Source organism: Phycodurus eques, chromosome 8 (genome assembly GCF_024500275.1).
Source record: "Phycodurus eques isolate BA_2022a chromosome 8, UOR_Pequ_1.1, whole genome shotgun sequence".
NCBI classification, from domain to species: Eukaryota; Metazoa; Chordata; class Actinopteri; order Syngnathiformes; family Syngnathidae; genus Phycodurus; species Phycodurus eques.
Window position 1 is genome coordinate 9,313,787 of NC_084532.1, and position 15,816 is coordinate 9,329,602.

At 41.1% G+C, this 15,816-nt stretch overlaps 1 protein-coding gene across 1 annotated transcript in view; it reads right to left on the minus strand.

Annotated features, from left to right (window-relative positions):
- Positions 1-10,661, minus strand: part of tnfaip8l1 (tumor necrosis factor, alpha-induced protein 8-like 1) — a 34,465-nt gene extending 23,804 nt beyond the window's left edge. Inside the window, exon 1 of the mRNA XM_061684441.1 lies at positions 10,397-10,661. The gene's annotated coding sequence lies outside the window, so the exon portion shown is untranslated. The remainder of the gene's footprint in view (positions 1-10,396) is intronic.
- Between the last annotated feature and the right edge of the window lie 5,155 nt (positions 10,662-15,816).

Consider the following 15,816-nt stretch of genomic DNA (forward strand, 5'->3'; position numbering starts at 1 on the left):
CTACAGTGTATCCAAAATATGTCAGCATTATTCGACCCAATACACACTGGCATTGAAACAGGACAGAGAGATTCTCCTATCCCATTTGTAGGTTTTACACAATCAGGATTTTTGGGGCCGATCACCGATCGGCGAGTTTAAAAAAACAATAACCGATCACCGATCCAATCACAAGATGGAGTAATGTGTCTATTTAAATGACTTGTTCATTTACTGTATGTACTGTATACTGAGTATCTTAAAGTATTATTATCATCTATTCAGGTCATGTATTCTTATCAGTCAGGTTAAACCAACATTACAAAATGACAGAAATAATGGGTGCTAACCTACTGTAATTAAATTACTTCACACACACCGAAACTTCAGAGCATGATTCGACGTAACGCCGGCATGTTAGTGCTAGAACTAGCTTGCTAGGCTACATAACGTTTTGTTGCCTGTTTGCGAGCGGTATCGTATTAAAAGTATGTGAACATACATCAAGCAATCCTTGAATGAAAGTCCTCTCCCGAGCACCGGTGACCACCAGCACACGTTTTTCCCCATGTTGGTCTTATAATACACGACACGAACCATTTTTGTTGCCGTCGCCATGGTAACGGGTGTATCTGGCCGAGTTTGATTTGATAATATAAAGCCCAGTGATCATAAAAGACGGGATGCAGTGGTATCGGAATATATTTTATTGCAGTCGGCTGACCAAATTTGTCTCGTCGTCTGATCCTTGCATTACGTGTTGTCTGTCCCACACTGCCAACATCTTTTTTTTTAATAACTTTATTGGCGGTCAGATATTTACAGTACTACGTCAAAAGACATGTGACATGGCTAAAAATAAACTAGCTTTTGGATTCATATACTGTACACGATGGCGACGCGGAGTAAATGTCTTTTGCGGTCCGATCAATAACGACATTAAAGCCGATAAGCATAAACTGCTAATTATCGGCCGATACCGATCAAGCTGATCAGATCGGTGTAAAGTCTAATTATTTGGTTGATGATTGATTTTAAATTTTCGGTTTAGTATTTTTAGACAGCGTACAGCAGGGGTGGGCAAAATACGGCCTGCGGGCCACAGCCGGCCCGTTGATCATTTCAATGCGGCCTGCCAAAGATTGGTAAAGAATCGCCCAAATCATATCAAAATCATGACTACATTCATTTGACCTTGTCCTGTAATGGCCAGTGGTTCCACCAAGTAGCGCAGTTGGTACAGTGATACACTGGCTTGACTTTGGCTGTTTTATTTTTATTCTGCTACTCCTCTGAACCCTTCTTCAACCCTGAGTGGGCCAAAGAAAAGAAAAGTAGACAGTGAGGGCCGAGTGTTTAATATAGAATGGACTACTAAATACTTTTTCACTGAAGTCTGGTCAAAAGCTGTAAATCTAATTTGTTAACGAACCATTGCAGTTTTAGAGGAATATAACAGTCACTTTTCTACCAAGCATGCTGATTACGCTAACAGCCAATCAATGCAGGAACTGATGGCTACGTCTCAGAAAATCAAGCTTGCAGGCTCAGCAAAACACTTTTATCTGATAAACTACCAGCCAAGATTCAGTCACACAAGATCCTGAAACAGCGCCATGGGAGCTGCAGATGTAACTGATTGATCTCCAATGTGATATTGTCTTAAAAGAGAAGTTCAACTCTCAAACTGGATGGGTTTTATGCTTCATTAAGCGCAGACAAATTTCCAAAAATCCAGAAGATGGCACAGAGGATGCTGGTGGTGTTTGGCTCTACATGTGTGTGAACAGACTTTTAGTGTGATGAAGACATCCCAGCTGAGTTATTAACCTCAGATGTGTTCTGAGAATTACCACAACAAAACTAACACCAGACTTTGAGATGCACGGTCAAAAAAAAGGTGATCAACAAAACTACTCTGTTCCCATTAAAAGTAAATTGAAGTATGAACACTACAATGCCATTGTAGTGTTTATACTTCAAGACATTTACTCCGCGTCGCCATCGTGCACAGTATATTTGTATCCAAAAGCTAGTTTATTTTTAGCCTTGTCGAACGTCTTTTGACGTAGTATTGGAAATATCTGACGGCCAATAAAGTTATTTTTTTTTTAAATAAATAAATAACATGTTGGCGATGTGGAACATACAACACGTCTGAGACAGACAACACGTAATGCCCGGATCAGACTACAAGACAAATTTGCTCTTTCACGATTGCACTATGTCAGATTACTGCAATAAAATCTTGTATTCCGATACAACCGCATCCCGTTTTTTACCATCATTGGGCTTTATCTTGTCAACTAAAATGCGATAGGATACACTCTTGACCGTGGTGACGACAACAAGAGTGGAGCACGCCGACTTTGTATTATAAGGACAAAATGGAAAAACGTGTGTTGGTGGTCACCGGTGCTCAGGACAAGAGAGGACGTTCGTTTAAGGATTACTTGAGGTATGTTCACGTATTTTTAATACGATACGGCTCGCAAGCTGGCAACAAAGCGTTATGTAGCCTAGCAAGCTAGTGGTACCACGAACAGTTAGGCGTAAACATGCCGCCGTTCTTTCGAATCACTCTCTAAAGTTTCGGTGTGGGTGAAGTAATTTAATTAAAAATTAATTAATTTAATTACAGTAAGTTAGCACCCATCATTTCTGTCATGTAATGTTGGTTTGACCTGAGCGATTAGAATACATGATCTGACTAGAGCAGTGATTTCCAACCTTTATGGAGCCAAGGAACATATTTTACAATTGAAAAATCACACGCCACACCAACAAACGAAAATGTCACAAAAAGTGGATATATTAATTACTGTATGTACTTCCTGCCATCTAATAGAAGACCATTCATTTGCTCTGTCTGTTACTATGGCTCACTGGCATAAACAGATGAACAAAGATACATTATTTGTTATAAATATATTTCTTTTGACAATTAAGTACACAAGTATATACAGTCAATGAACAGGTCATTTAAATAGACACATTCCTCCATCTTGTGATCAGATTGGTGATCGTGTTTTTTTTCAACTCGCTGATCGGCCCCAAAAATCCTGATTGTGTAAAGCCTAATAAAGAAGAATATAATCATGGGATAAGGGCATTGAATGATTCTGAATTACAGTTTGAGTTGCATGAATGTGACTGTGAATGTGGGCTGGATCTACTGAATAAAGAACAACTTGGTTAAACTTTTCATTTAAAGTGATTGATTATTCTGAGGGATAAATACAATGAGGCGGCACGGTGGACGACTGCTAAGCAAAATTGCCTGTAGATGTGACTGTGACTGCGAGTGGCTGTTTGTTTATATGTCCCCTGAGACTGGCTGACGACCAGTTTAGGGTGTACCCCGCCTCTCGCCCAGAGTCAGCTGGGATAAGCTCCAGCACGGCCGTGACCCTAATGAGGAGAAGCGTGTCAGAAAATGAATGAATGAATTAATAAATACAATGATTAGGAGCGCTGAGGGTGAGCCAGAATGTTTGATCGTGATTCAAGTTTTAGCGAGAAATCCTGAATGAGAACGCTCCCATCCACAAGCTTCTGCCCTGGCTGCATGACATAATCCCCCCTCCACTCAGAAAGAAACAATAGACAATCATGCTAGTTATATAAAAGGTGCATCCGTGCTTTGTGTTCACAAGTGAGCACTCAAATGAGCGTCACCAATAGCAGGACATGCGGATGAGAACGGGCTGCAATTTCAATCTCTCGTCAACTTTTGTCACAGGCTTGTCCACAGATGTTTTTAACTATTGCATAAACCAGGATGATATACAGTAAATGCATGAAATATTCATGCAATTACTTGAAAAGTGCTCCGATGTGGCCACAGTTCAACATGCGCGATTTGAATGCAGCATGATTATTAGGTGCCGCTTTCTCATCTTCCCACGCAGTCTGTCAAGTCTTACATGAACTGGAGGCCTCTCAATCAGACGCTGTGCACCATCAGACCCCATTCCCCTTTTTCATGATCTACCACATTCCAGTGAACGATTAATAATTAAAACAAAATAATATAATGGCTCACTGATAAATAATTCAGCCAGGTGATTTGGACCAAAATAGACCCAAGGGCAAGTAAGGGAGGTTTGCCGCAACAGGTTGACGCAAAGATGTGAGGATCAGCACACAGTGCGTGACAGTGGCTGCAATCTGATGGCCCTAATGTAGAAACAAGTCACTAATGTGCATTTATAATAAACCTCAATGGCTTAGGGTACAACATGTTTTGACATTTGTTCTTCCATTCAAATATTCACACTTGCCTGATTTGCTCTGACACAGAACAAATTCAATACATTTTCCCCTCTTTGACTGCCAAGTCCAAATTTGAATTACACATTATTTAAAAAATAAGCAACAGCTGCAGCCCTATATTAAATTTAATTCATTCCGGTGCTGGAGTAATGACTGATGTCTGAGCCAATGACATTTAATTAAGAACACTGCAAAAGCCAGTCACATAATGACTAATTTTATTTCACCTCCAGCCCATACAGCCTAATTTGTTAAGTTGGTTAATAAATTGGTAAGGAGTGCTTTTACACAACTAGGATGGAAAGGTCACATTTCTGTTATGCCTCACCACTCTGGATAAAGCGACTGGCATGACTAATCAACCGTTGTTTACTGCCGCTTAAAAATCTTGTATATCGTGTGGCTTTTGATCAGTGTGACTGCCAAGAAGGAATCGGCAGTGGGTGCAAATTCAGTTCAAACTTGTAGGACTCCCAAAACTAGACTTTACACCGATTTTATCGGCTGATCGGTATCAGACGACATTTAGCATTTTATGCTGATCAACTTTAATTTAATAATTCAGCGTCATTGATCGGCTCCGCAAAAGACATGTACTCCGCGTTGCCGCGTGCACAGTATATTTGAATCCAAAGGCTAGTTTATTTTTAGCCTTGTTGCGTGCCTTTTGACGTAGTATTGTAAACATCTGACGGCCAATGAAGTTATTTAAAAAATAAATAAATAAAAAATGTCGGCGGTGTGGAACAGACAACATGTCTGAGACAGACAACACGTAATGCAAGATCACACTACAAGACAAATTTGCTCTTTCACGATTGCACTATGTCAGACTACTGCAATAAAATCTGTTGGTGGTCACCGGTGCTCAGGAGAGGAGAGGACGTTCGTTTAAGGCTTGCTTGAGGTATGTTCACGTACTTTGAATACAATACGGCTCGCAAGCAGGCAATAAAATGTTATGTAGTCTAGCAAGCTAGCAGTAGCACGAACCGCCGCTGTTCTGTCGAATCATGCTCTAAAGTTTCGGTGTGGGGGAAGTTATTTAATTAAAAATAAAGTAATTTAATTACAGTAACTTAGCATCCAGTATTTCTGTCACGTTCTAATGTTGGTTTGACCTGACTTATTAGAATACACTATCTGACTAGAGCAGTGATTTCCAACCTTTACGGAGCCAAGGAACATATTTTACAATTGAAAAATCTTACGGCACACCAACAAACAAAAATATCACAAAAAGTAGATACATTAATTATTGTACTTACTTCCTGCCATCTAATAGAAGACCATTCATTTGTTCCGTCTGTTACTATGCCTCACTGGCATAAATAGAGGAACAAAGATACATTTATTGTAAACATATTTTTTTTAGCAATTAAGTAAACAAGTATATACAGTAAATGAACAGGTCATTTAAATAGACATTCCTCCATCTTGTGATCGGATTGGTGATCGTTTTTTTAAACTCACTGATCGGTGATCGGCCCCAAAAATCCTGATCATGTAAAGCCTACCCAAAACTGTTGTTAAACTTTGGTGTGGAACCAGTGAGAACATTTTATGTTGCTGGACGGACGATATTTTACCCAAACAAGAACTATAATGCTGGTGTTTCTTCGTTTTGATAATGTTGACTTTTGCATTGTAACATAGCGAGTCGACCTCAGGGCCTCGGGCTACACTGCTTTTATAAGGACCACTATTTTTTTTTTTTTTAAACAAAGGAGTGAATGTTTATTTGTTCAACTGATTGTTGGAATATTTAATTTTGGAAGAAATATTTAATTGAGTAAAAACTATTTATTTGATATTCAAAGCCATCGGAATTTAGCATTACAAAACGAGATTTTCTGATAATTTCTCCTCGGATAATCCATTTCGGAAACTTGTCCTCAATTGCCCTAATATCAAATCCAGCATGACAGCTGGATTTGCGATAATACAGGCATGAAATCTTACAAATATACCTGGTCAAAGCTTCAAACCGATGAGGAGACCGGTTCTCATCCTTAATGAAGATAGCAGTGGTAGCTATGTGATGGTGTGTGGCAAACAAATGCCTTCAAAGAGATTACTAAAAATGTTTTATCACAACTGATTAACATGTCTAGATTAAAAGATGAACAAACAAAAAAAAAAAACGCACAGTGGCTTATTCTTGTTGGTGTTTTCACTCATCACGCTTGTTTAAACCTGTGACACAGGAGAACTGACTTTCTGCTTCCCCCAAAGGCTTGCCAATTTACCTTTAACCAGTTAATGAATGTGACAAACGGGAAGCTTATCCAGTCAAGTTTGTTCCACTGTGATTGGCTGGCAACCAGTCTAGGATTTACACTGCCTTTCGCCTGAATTTAGCTGGGATAGGGTCCAGCACACCCGCAACCCTTATGACAACAAGCGGTATACCAAATGAAAGAATGGATTAAGCTTCCTGCATGTTTTTTTTTCCTTCTGCTTGCCCTTTTCTAATCAGTTTCAAAGCACTAACTTGACAAGCCTTTGTGTCACTGGTTTAAACCAGACGCGAGAAAACATGTTTTCCGATAAGAATAGCGTTCAGTTATCTTCTTTGCGAAAATTGTACTCCAATATCCGAGAATTATCAACTTATCAACTCTTTTGTAACACTAATTTCCGATGGCTTTGAAAAGCAAATAAATTGATATTACTGCTTTTGTTGGCACATTGGAGTCCCACCTCTACTGTGTAAAATGAGATGACCAGAACCAGTTGGAGCAGCTCATTAAAAACACAGCTGTTGATATAAGTCAGTTAAAAGAGCCTATGTTTGAACACAAGCTGGGCCAACATTTTGATACGTTTGTCTAACCAAGCAGGGTGGCGTGATGGAGGACTGACTGCAATCTCCCGCTCATTCTGTTCCAAACAATGCAGTGGCCATTGTGTGAGGGAGTGTTTTGGGTTTCCAGGGAAATTGGAGGTCAGCTGAACTTTGCAAGCTCGTAAAACTGGGTCAAACACCTCTACTTGGCTGGTCAATAAGTTACCTTGGACTGCACTCAGCTAGAACAACAATATCTCAAGTGTTACTACCACAGCGCTTTCACACCTTCTAGCTTTTAATGATAATAACAACACCACATAGGGACAGTATGGTGGTGTGACTTTATTGTCCTGTTCATAAAGACGCTCAGAGGGGAGCATCTTGGATGACTCAGAGGAGACCCACCAACCAGCTTCTGTTTAGACTTAATGGCTCATTATTGCACGTCATTATTTATGTTCTTCCAGTTATGTTGGGGCCTGAAAAACGAGGAAGCCCAAGCAGAAATTTAAGATTAATATTGGTAAAGAAAAAGCTCATTAAAAGTGGCCATGGATGAAATCTAAAATAAGCAGAGTAACTGCACTTCCTCTGAACTCTATTCCACTTTTACAATTTTAAAATGTCATGGCATAAATGGGAAACTGACACTTATTTCATTATTGTATGGCCGGTTAAATTAGGCAACAAAAAAAAGCGGCAAATGTAAAATAAAAAAACTAAAATTTGTCTTTCGATGTAAACATTGGCTTTGCAAAAAAAATGCCTCAACTAGTGATGGCAATAACCCCCCCCCCACCCCACCCACCCAAATTTGCTCAAATGACAATTACAATTAATTAAATGAGTACATTCTGAATGGGAGAGTCGCTCTAATTAATGTCATCCTTTTTCAGGGCCAATATTGTATTGAATAATGCTGCATGGATGTAGCTTCCTTCACTGATGTCACGTTATTGTTATTTATACAACAGACTAGCTAAGACTGAATCAACAGCACCTCTACTGGTTGCAGCCAAGTAGAAGAAGAAGAAGAATCATCTTTTATTGTCATGAGCATGCACACGAAATTTGTTCTCTGCATTTTACCCATCAGCGAACACATACACATGTTAGCGGAACACACTGGAGCAGGGGGCACTGAAGCACCCGGGCAGCATTTCGGAGTATCAGTGTCTTGCTCAAGGACACCACAGCCGTGAGTCCGGGGGATGTTGGCGGATGGTCCAGTCGGGGTCTTGAACCTAGGTCCCCCACGGTGGCAGGCTATGATCTTAACCATTGGGCCACAGCTGCCATACTCCATTCCACACAATTAATTTATTATTATGCCCATCACTATACTGAATACTTTTTTGGGGAATTTGTTCCTGTGTGACTGCTTTAAAATTGTTGGCTCATACTTTTGTTGTTATTTTCAGATGTTTAAATGAGTTTCTCTAACTCTTGTGACATTTTGTTCTACCTTGTGGCTTCTTGACTATTAGAACAAACAATAAACACAAAAATAAAGCCTGAGAAATTGAAAGAGAGGTAGTGAAACTCTTCATCGTTTAAACCACTGATGCAGGTAATGCAAGAAGTCCAAAGATTCAAACCAAATTCATCAGACTTGTCTGTACAGGCTCTACAAGATAACGTGGGCAGTAAATTGCCCAGTCCCCTGGGCTGAACAGTGAAGCCATTCATTCACACTTGAGCCTTGTTCCGGAACCAAGCTTTACATTGTAAACATTGCAATGTGTTACAAAACATATCACTGTTTTCAAAACACATCTCAGCCTTTTAATCTTAGTGGACATTTAGCCAGCCTGTGACTGCAAGGACGCTTATTTGAAACTAGTCTTTTTCTGCATTTCCTCTGCTTCCTGCGAGCTCCTTGTAATGCCTAATGTTAAACATAACACTCTTCTGCAAATCCAAAATATGTATCTTCTCTCTGTACCATCCTGTCTGAAATATTAGGCTCCAAGCTTGTACATACCAAATGTGAATTGTGGCAAACCATTTGACAATGACATGATGTTTTATTTTGAAAAACAACTAATATACGATCATGAAGCAAACCCCCCTTTCATAGTCAACATCTAAAACGCACTACCAGTCATTGAGTTTCTTCTTCCCCCACCCCTCTTTTCCTTTCTCAATAATACACAACATCTGCTCAGAGCATTCACACTATCTAGACCTCTATATCAAGACTGTCACACACTTATTAGGTGTTCACAATCAAATTGATCGTATGGACATGACCATCTCCCTAGGACATGCACTTCCTTTAGAAATCGCATGCAAATGCTGAGAAACGAGCAGGCAAAATGAAAAAGAACGTATTTAATTGACATGACAAGACAGGTGGGAGCATATCATGGTAATCCCACATATAGTGCAACACATGCAACCGTTGCAATGATGTTTTCTCATTTGACCACTTTGAGGGCTTCAACGGAGAGATCACACCTAACCCTTTTCTTTGAGTTATTTTAATTCCTAGGTGATGCACAACAATATTCACCAAAAATGCTTGACTCTCAGCAGTCGTCCAAAAATGTTTTCGCATACAAAATAAAACAAAAAAGGCTATTGGAACACACCATTCACACAGTGAAGACTGGACGCACAACTGCTTAATGTTTGACTATCATCGGTGACCCTAAAAATATTTTAAAACCAAAAGGACAGGTGTGAAAGTGTGACTCTTGGCAATTCGCACATTAAAACGGTTTTCATTGCAAAATAGCATTTGTACAAATGCTTGATTGTCAGCCGCCATACAGTAGAAGTATTTGACTCAGCATTCACACGATCAAGAGTTTTTGACACACAGAACCACTGATGTGAAAGCTCGACTCCCAGCAAACTGTATCAGACACACATCAGTGTAAATATGCTTCACTCTTAGTGGTCTCAGCACCCACAAAATAAACCGTTGACAGACTACATTTCTGTGAAACAAAGGTTTTTGACACACAAAAAGCAACAGTGTGGAAACTTGGCTCTTTAAGCATTCACATAGTTACTAACTCACAGGAGGTTTTGGCGTGTAACCAATGTAAGTGTAAATGCTAGTCTCTCAGCAGTCAAACAACGATATGACCTTAGCTTCTGTAATGTAGTAAAACACGGTGGCAGTTTCAACGACCCTTGTCTATCATGTCCTGGCCGATGTGCTTGCAAAGTACTGTCAACTGTGAAAACTGCCACAAAACACAACAACGCCTCCCTCCCCCGTTTAAACTAATCGACTGTGTCAAAAGTGGGTTTCGTTTGACAGCGGTTGACCAACAACCAGGCGGTTTCAGTCTGTTGATGAAATGTTTCATGAAACCCCGTTCGAGACGAGAGGCTCACCTTTCTCTGTATCCACTCAGGAGCGGTCAGCCGGACACAAGACTAACTTATCTCAACTTTATCTATCTGGTCTTCATCCCTCCCGGCAGCATGCCCGCATGCCCGCCCGCCCGCCTGTTCCTTGTCGTCGCCGCGGGTCCTCCTCTGCCTGTTCTCTGTATAACCGTATGCCAGGCACAGATGTGTGAATTATTCAAAGAGTATTTTCTTCCCTCGGCCGCGAGTGAACTCGGTTGCCAGAGCTCGTTTAGTTGAAACCCGACTCCTGCTCGTAAAAGAAAAAAAAGAGAGAGAGAAAAAAAACAAAGTTTCAAACTTGAGGGGGCATCTGGAAATGACCAGATTGATGTGGTTTTGGGCCAATGGAGGCGCAACATGGCCGCTGGTACGGCCCAATCAGGCCCGAAGAAAGGATCATTGACGGTCAAGCGGATTCCCTGCCCCCATGGAGGTTTCCAGTAATTATCCGAGTCCAGGTCCCGGTCCCAAGGCTGGAAATTTCACAGAGGAAACGAAGCAAAGGGAACAATGAGCAGGAACGGGGATTAGGGGCTTTTCCTTCACGGGGAAATACCATAACCGCTCGTTAGGCACCCTTTTTTCCTCCAACATAACTTGGTATGGTAGCATTTTATTATCATCTTTTACTAGCAAGATGAATGGAAATGCCATTAATCCGTTCCTGCCTCCCCAAAATCCTACATTTTCTGTATTGTGTTTTAATAGGAAAAATAGCACTCTATAATATTGCACTTTATAGAAACATACACAAATGGCATCATCAAATAAAATGAAAAGATCGAAACCGTTTTTTGCCACTGTTGTGCTGCTCTGTCCAGTGTGTGAGCCTTGGCCACCTGGGAGAGTAGACATGGAGGGGGGTCACAGCTTCTCAGTGGGCTGCAGTAATATTTGTCTTTTTTTCGCAGAGGATAAACACTATATGTCTGTGGGTATTTTTATATTATCTGTCTACATGTGTTGCTCCACTGAAATATCAGTTGCTTTAAGGGTTATAACGCTGCAAAACTAATTCTATTCGTTAGCCCGTCTATGACATTATGCATTGTTTGTTCGCATTAAGATACTGGACAACTCTAAGCCCAAGTTGTCTGGTTGTTTTATAGACACAAGGTTTATTTGTGTTTACGTTTAGTTTGACAGTAAACTCCAACTTGTAGTGGTGATAAATAGCTTGAAGCCTCTTTTTAGAATTGTTCGCTATCATTTTTCAAACTCGTTTTTTGTGTTTTGTTTCTAAATACATTAATATGTTGGAAGATCCCGGACGCCTCCCTGGTGAGGTGTTCTGGGCACATCCCATGCTGTAGAGAATATATGGATGGCCTCAGAATCCCCCCGGAAGAGCTGGATGAAGTGGCTGGAGAGAGGGAAGTCTGTGCATCCATGCGAAAGCTACTACACCTGCGACCCGACCTCGGATAAGTGGAAGAAAATGGATGCATGGATAGATGGATGGATGTTTAAAGATAATGAGTGCAAAGACTGAGAACAATGTAGTACTGAATTGTTGCGATACGGTTTAAAACTCTCTCACCTTCTAAATTGTCCTGATTTTATGGACGGGGCCACAAACTAGCCCTGTGACGTCACGGGGCTGGAGCGAAGACCCCACTATATACAGGCAAGAACTTAAATGCGTGAAGCCGACAGTGAAAAAGTGGACCAATGAAGTAAAGATAGAACTTCAAAGCTATTTAGACTGCACAGACTAGAGTGTCTTTGAAAATTCAGCAGGCAACAACAACATCTACTCCGTCCTCAAAAAGGCCCAGCAGAGGATGTACTTCCTGTGGCTTCTGAGGAAGCATGGCCTGCCGCAGGAGCTGCTGAGGCAGTTCTACACAGCGGTCATCGAATCAGTCCTGTGTTCTTCCAACACAGTCTGGTTTGATGCTGCTACAAAAAAGGACAAACTCTGACTGCAACGGAAAATCAAAACTGCTGAAAAGATTGTCGGTACCCCCCGACCCACCCTTGAGGACTTGCACGCTGCCAGAACTAAGACAAGAGCGTGCAAAATCCTCTTGGACCCTCCACATCCCAGTCACCAGCTCTTCCAGCTCCATCCCTCAGCTAGGCGCTACCGATCAATGCAAACTAGAACTAGCAGACATTCCAACAGCTTCTTCCCTCTTGCCATCAACTTCTTAAACAGCTAACCTACAATTCCATTGCAACATGCAGCCAATTTTATTTTATTTTTTTGTCTTGAGTTTGTTGTCACATTTCTGCTGGGCCAATTATACATACTCGTGCACTCACTGTAGTAGTCTCACCACGCTGCACTATTTGCATAAGAGTTGTTGACCAATACTGGCCACTCATGCCAGAGTAGCATCTGCCCCACTTGCACACTGACTGAGGAGTATCTGCAACATTTGCACAATCAACATTGTCCCAGAGTCACTGATGGTGTAGTGGTACACTCGCCTGACTTTGGTGCGGGCAGCGTGGGTTCAGTTCCCACTCAGTGACGTTGTGAATGTGAGTGGGAATGGTTGTCCGTGTCTATATGTGCCCTGCGACTGACTGGCGACCAGTTCAGGGTGTAGTCCGCCTTTCGCCCGAAGTCAGCTGGGATAGGCTCCAGCGTCCCGCGACCCTAACCAGGATAAGCGGTGTTGAAAATGGACGGATGGACATTGTCCCAGATTATCGCGCTACTAGTCCCTTTAAACTGCATACACTCCTTGAAGTCTCAGCGCCCTTTGAACAATGGTCATTGCATCGGACTACTGCTCTATTTGTCATTTAAACTGCTCTAAGTGCTAGAGGACCCTGCATCTTTTTGCACAATTGTCAAAACAAAAAAAATAAAATACCATTACCAGATAACTAGCAACCCTTTATTGCTCAGTGACTGTTTTTGTCAATGTCTTTATGTCTCCAAAGATGTTCTCTGTCAATTGACTGTCTGTTGTCGTACTAGAGCGGCTCCAACTACTGGAGACAAATTCCTTGTGTGTTGTTTTTTGACATACTTGGCAAATAAACGTGATTCTGATATAAACACTAAGCGCCCTTATTCCATGCAGTGGTCATTTGGTGTAATTGCACTTTCTTGTACAGCGTTGCAACTGGACATGAAACCCATGAAGCCGACAACTTGAAAAACACGTCTTTCCTGAAGTGTAATGTTTTTTTTATTTTATTTTATTTATTTTATTTTTGTTTATTTATTTATTAGGTCGTCGTGTCTTGCCGGCTCAGAGGTTGCTTCTCTGCAGCCAGTTGGAAAGCATGTGATATCTCGGTCGCTGAAGTGGAAAGGAGCCGTGAGAGGACCACGAGGATGGTATTTAATGGCCAGGAGAGGCGGGATTTTCAGAGCTCTTAGCAACACGCCCACAGCGTCTGCAAACTGAAAGAATGTCTTCATTCTTGACCATTTTGAAGACTGATTTCACATACTTTGCAATTTTTAAATTCATTCAGTCATTGTCAGGCTTGTTAACAAGACTCTTCTCTGTGATGTGTCAAACTTAATTTATTTTTTCTCGTTTGGTTTCACTTTAAGTCCAATGTATTTGAATGTAATCTTTAGGAACCACTTTTTAAAAAGCGTTTAGGTAGAGTTATTTTTGAACTTTTATGTGCATTATTATATTTTAATTGAATCATTATTTGAGTGGAGTTTTTTCATTCTCCTATACTGTATTTTAAGCACAGTGTTAATGTTCAAACTGCATAATGTTACAGTGGCTTACAAAAATCTGAAATATACTGAGTAATAAAGTCTTTGTCTTGTTTGTTGATGATCACTTAAAGGCCTTTTCCCACTGCATTCAGGTTTTCTTGCTGTTCACCATGGGGCAGCACGCAGGGATGACGCTGCCTTGGTGCAAGTTTGTCCAAATTTGGAATGGTAGCTTAGTGGCCTACCAGGAAGTAGCATTGAGGCTTTTAGTGCTGGTTTGGACGTGAAATACACCGATGTCATTTCTCTTCCAAGGCTTGAAATGCGTGGATTTGCATCGCAATTTTCAAATCCATTTGACCGACTGGTTAGCACATCTGCCTCACAGTTCTGAGACCCGGGTTCAAATCCGGCCTACCCTGTGCGGAGTTTGCATGTTCTCCCCGTGCCTGTGTGGGTTTTCTCCAGGTACTCCGGTTTCCTCCCACATCCCAAAAACATGCATGGTAGGTTAATTGAAGACTCTAAATTGTCAGTCGGTTTGAATGTGTGTGTGAATGGTTGTTGGTTTATATGTGCCCTGCGATTGGCTGATGACCAGCTCAGGGTGTAACCTGCCTCTCGCCCAGAAGTCAGCTGGGGTAGGCGCCAGCACGCCCGTGACCCTAGTGAGAATAAGCGGTTTGGAAAATGAATTAATTAATTTGCGTTTTCCACTTCATAAAAACACATTGAAAAGCAAAATTAGAAGGTTGCTCCTCAAATGAAGTCATTGATGATCAAAACAGCTCCTCAAAGAAAAAAAACGTATTTTGAACCAAAGCTCTGGACACAAAGAAACTGTATTATCACTTCTTCCATTTTCTCCATGCTCTTTACTGTACAAGTCCGGCAAAATATTTTGCTGTTAGCACGTTGAACTCACTCCACCAAACCCTCACATATTGGGAGCGATGAAGTCATGGCGACACTTCTCTTGAATTGAATTTTTTTTTAATTCAAGGCACGGCGTCGCGACGGCAAACGTCCACCTTGCGTGTTGCTATGCGACAAGACGCAATAGCGTTCGGTCCTCGCTCCATCGCAGCAGATGCACAAATGAAGAAACGGTGATTTTTGACATACCATTACACCCCTAATGATTATACATTCATGTGCTTTCCTGATTACAACCGGTCCGCTACGGGCAACCATAACTATGATGTGGGTACTTGTGATGAAAGTACTAGGAGACGAACAGGTGATCACTGACACAAGGTCTTTCAAAATATCTGTTTAATAATGTATAATCTGTTCAATACCCATATACAATACCCGTTTTGCTAATTGAGCACAACATAAGAAACACTATAGTTTCCCTCCATTAAATTTTCTAGTGCTTGTATTGCGAGAGAAAAAAAGCTAGCTAGCATTGGCTCGAGCTTTAGTGCCATCAAACCAATGTGTTCCCATAGCTTTACTATCATTGTTGATTGACTCATAAAAACATGCTAAATAAGTTAATGATGATAGAAAAAACTATTGCGATTGACTGGCAACCAGTTCAGGCTGTACCCCGCCTCCTGACCGCAGTTAGCTGGGATAGGCTCCAGCATACCCGTGACCCAAGTGAGGATAAGCGGTGTAGAAAATGGAAGGATGGGTGCACAGAAAAAAAATACACATTACCTCTGTGTTTTTTGTCAGATTAGACAAACTGGTGGGTTTTAGGCAGACACCAGACACAACGTATTTGCCACAAATTATTCTAGGAGCCAAC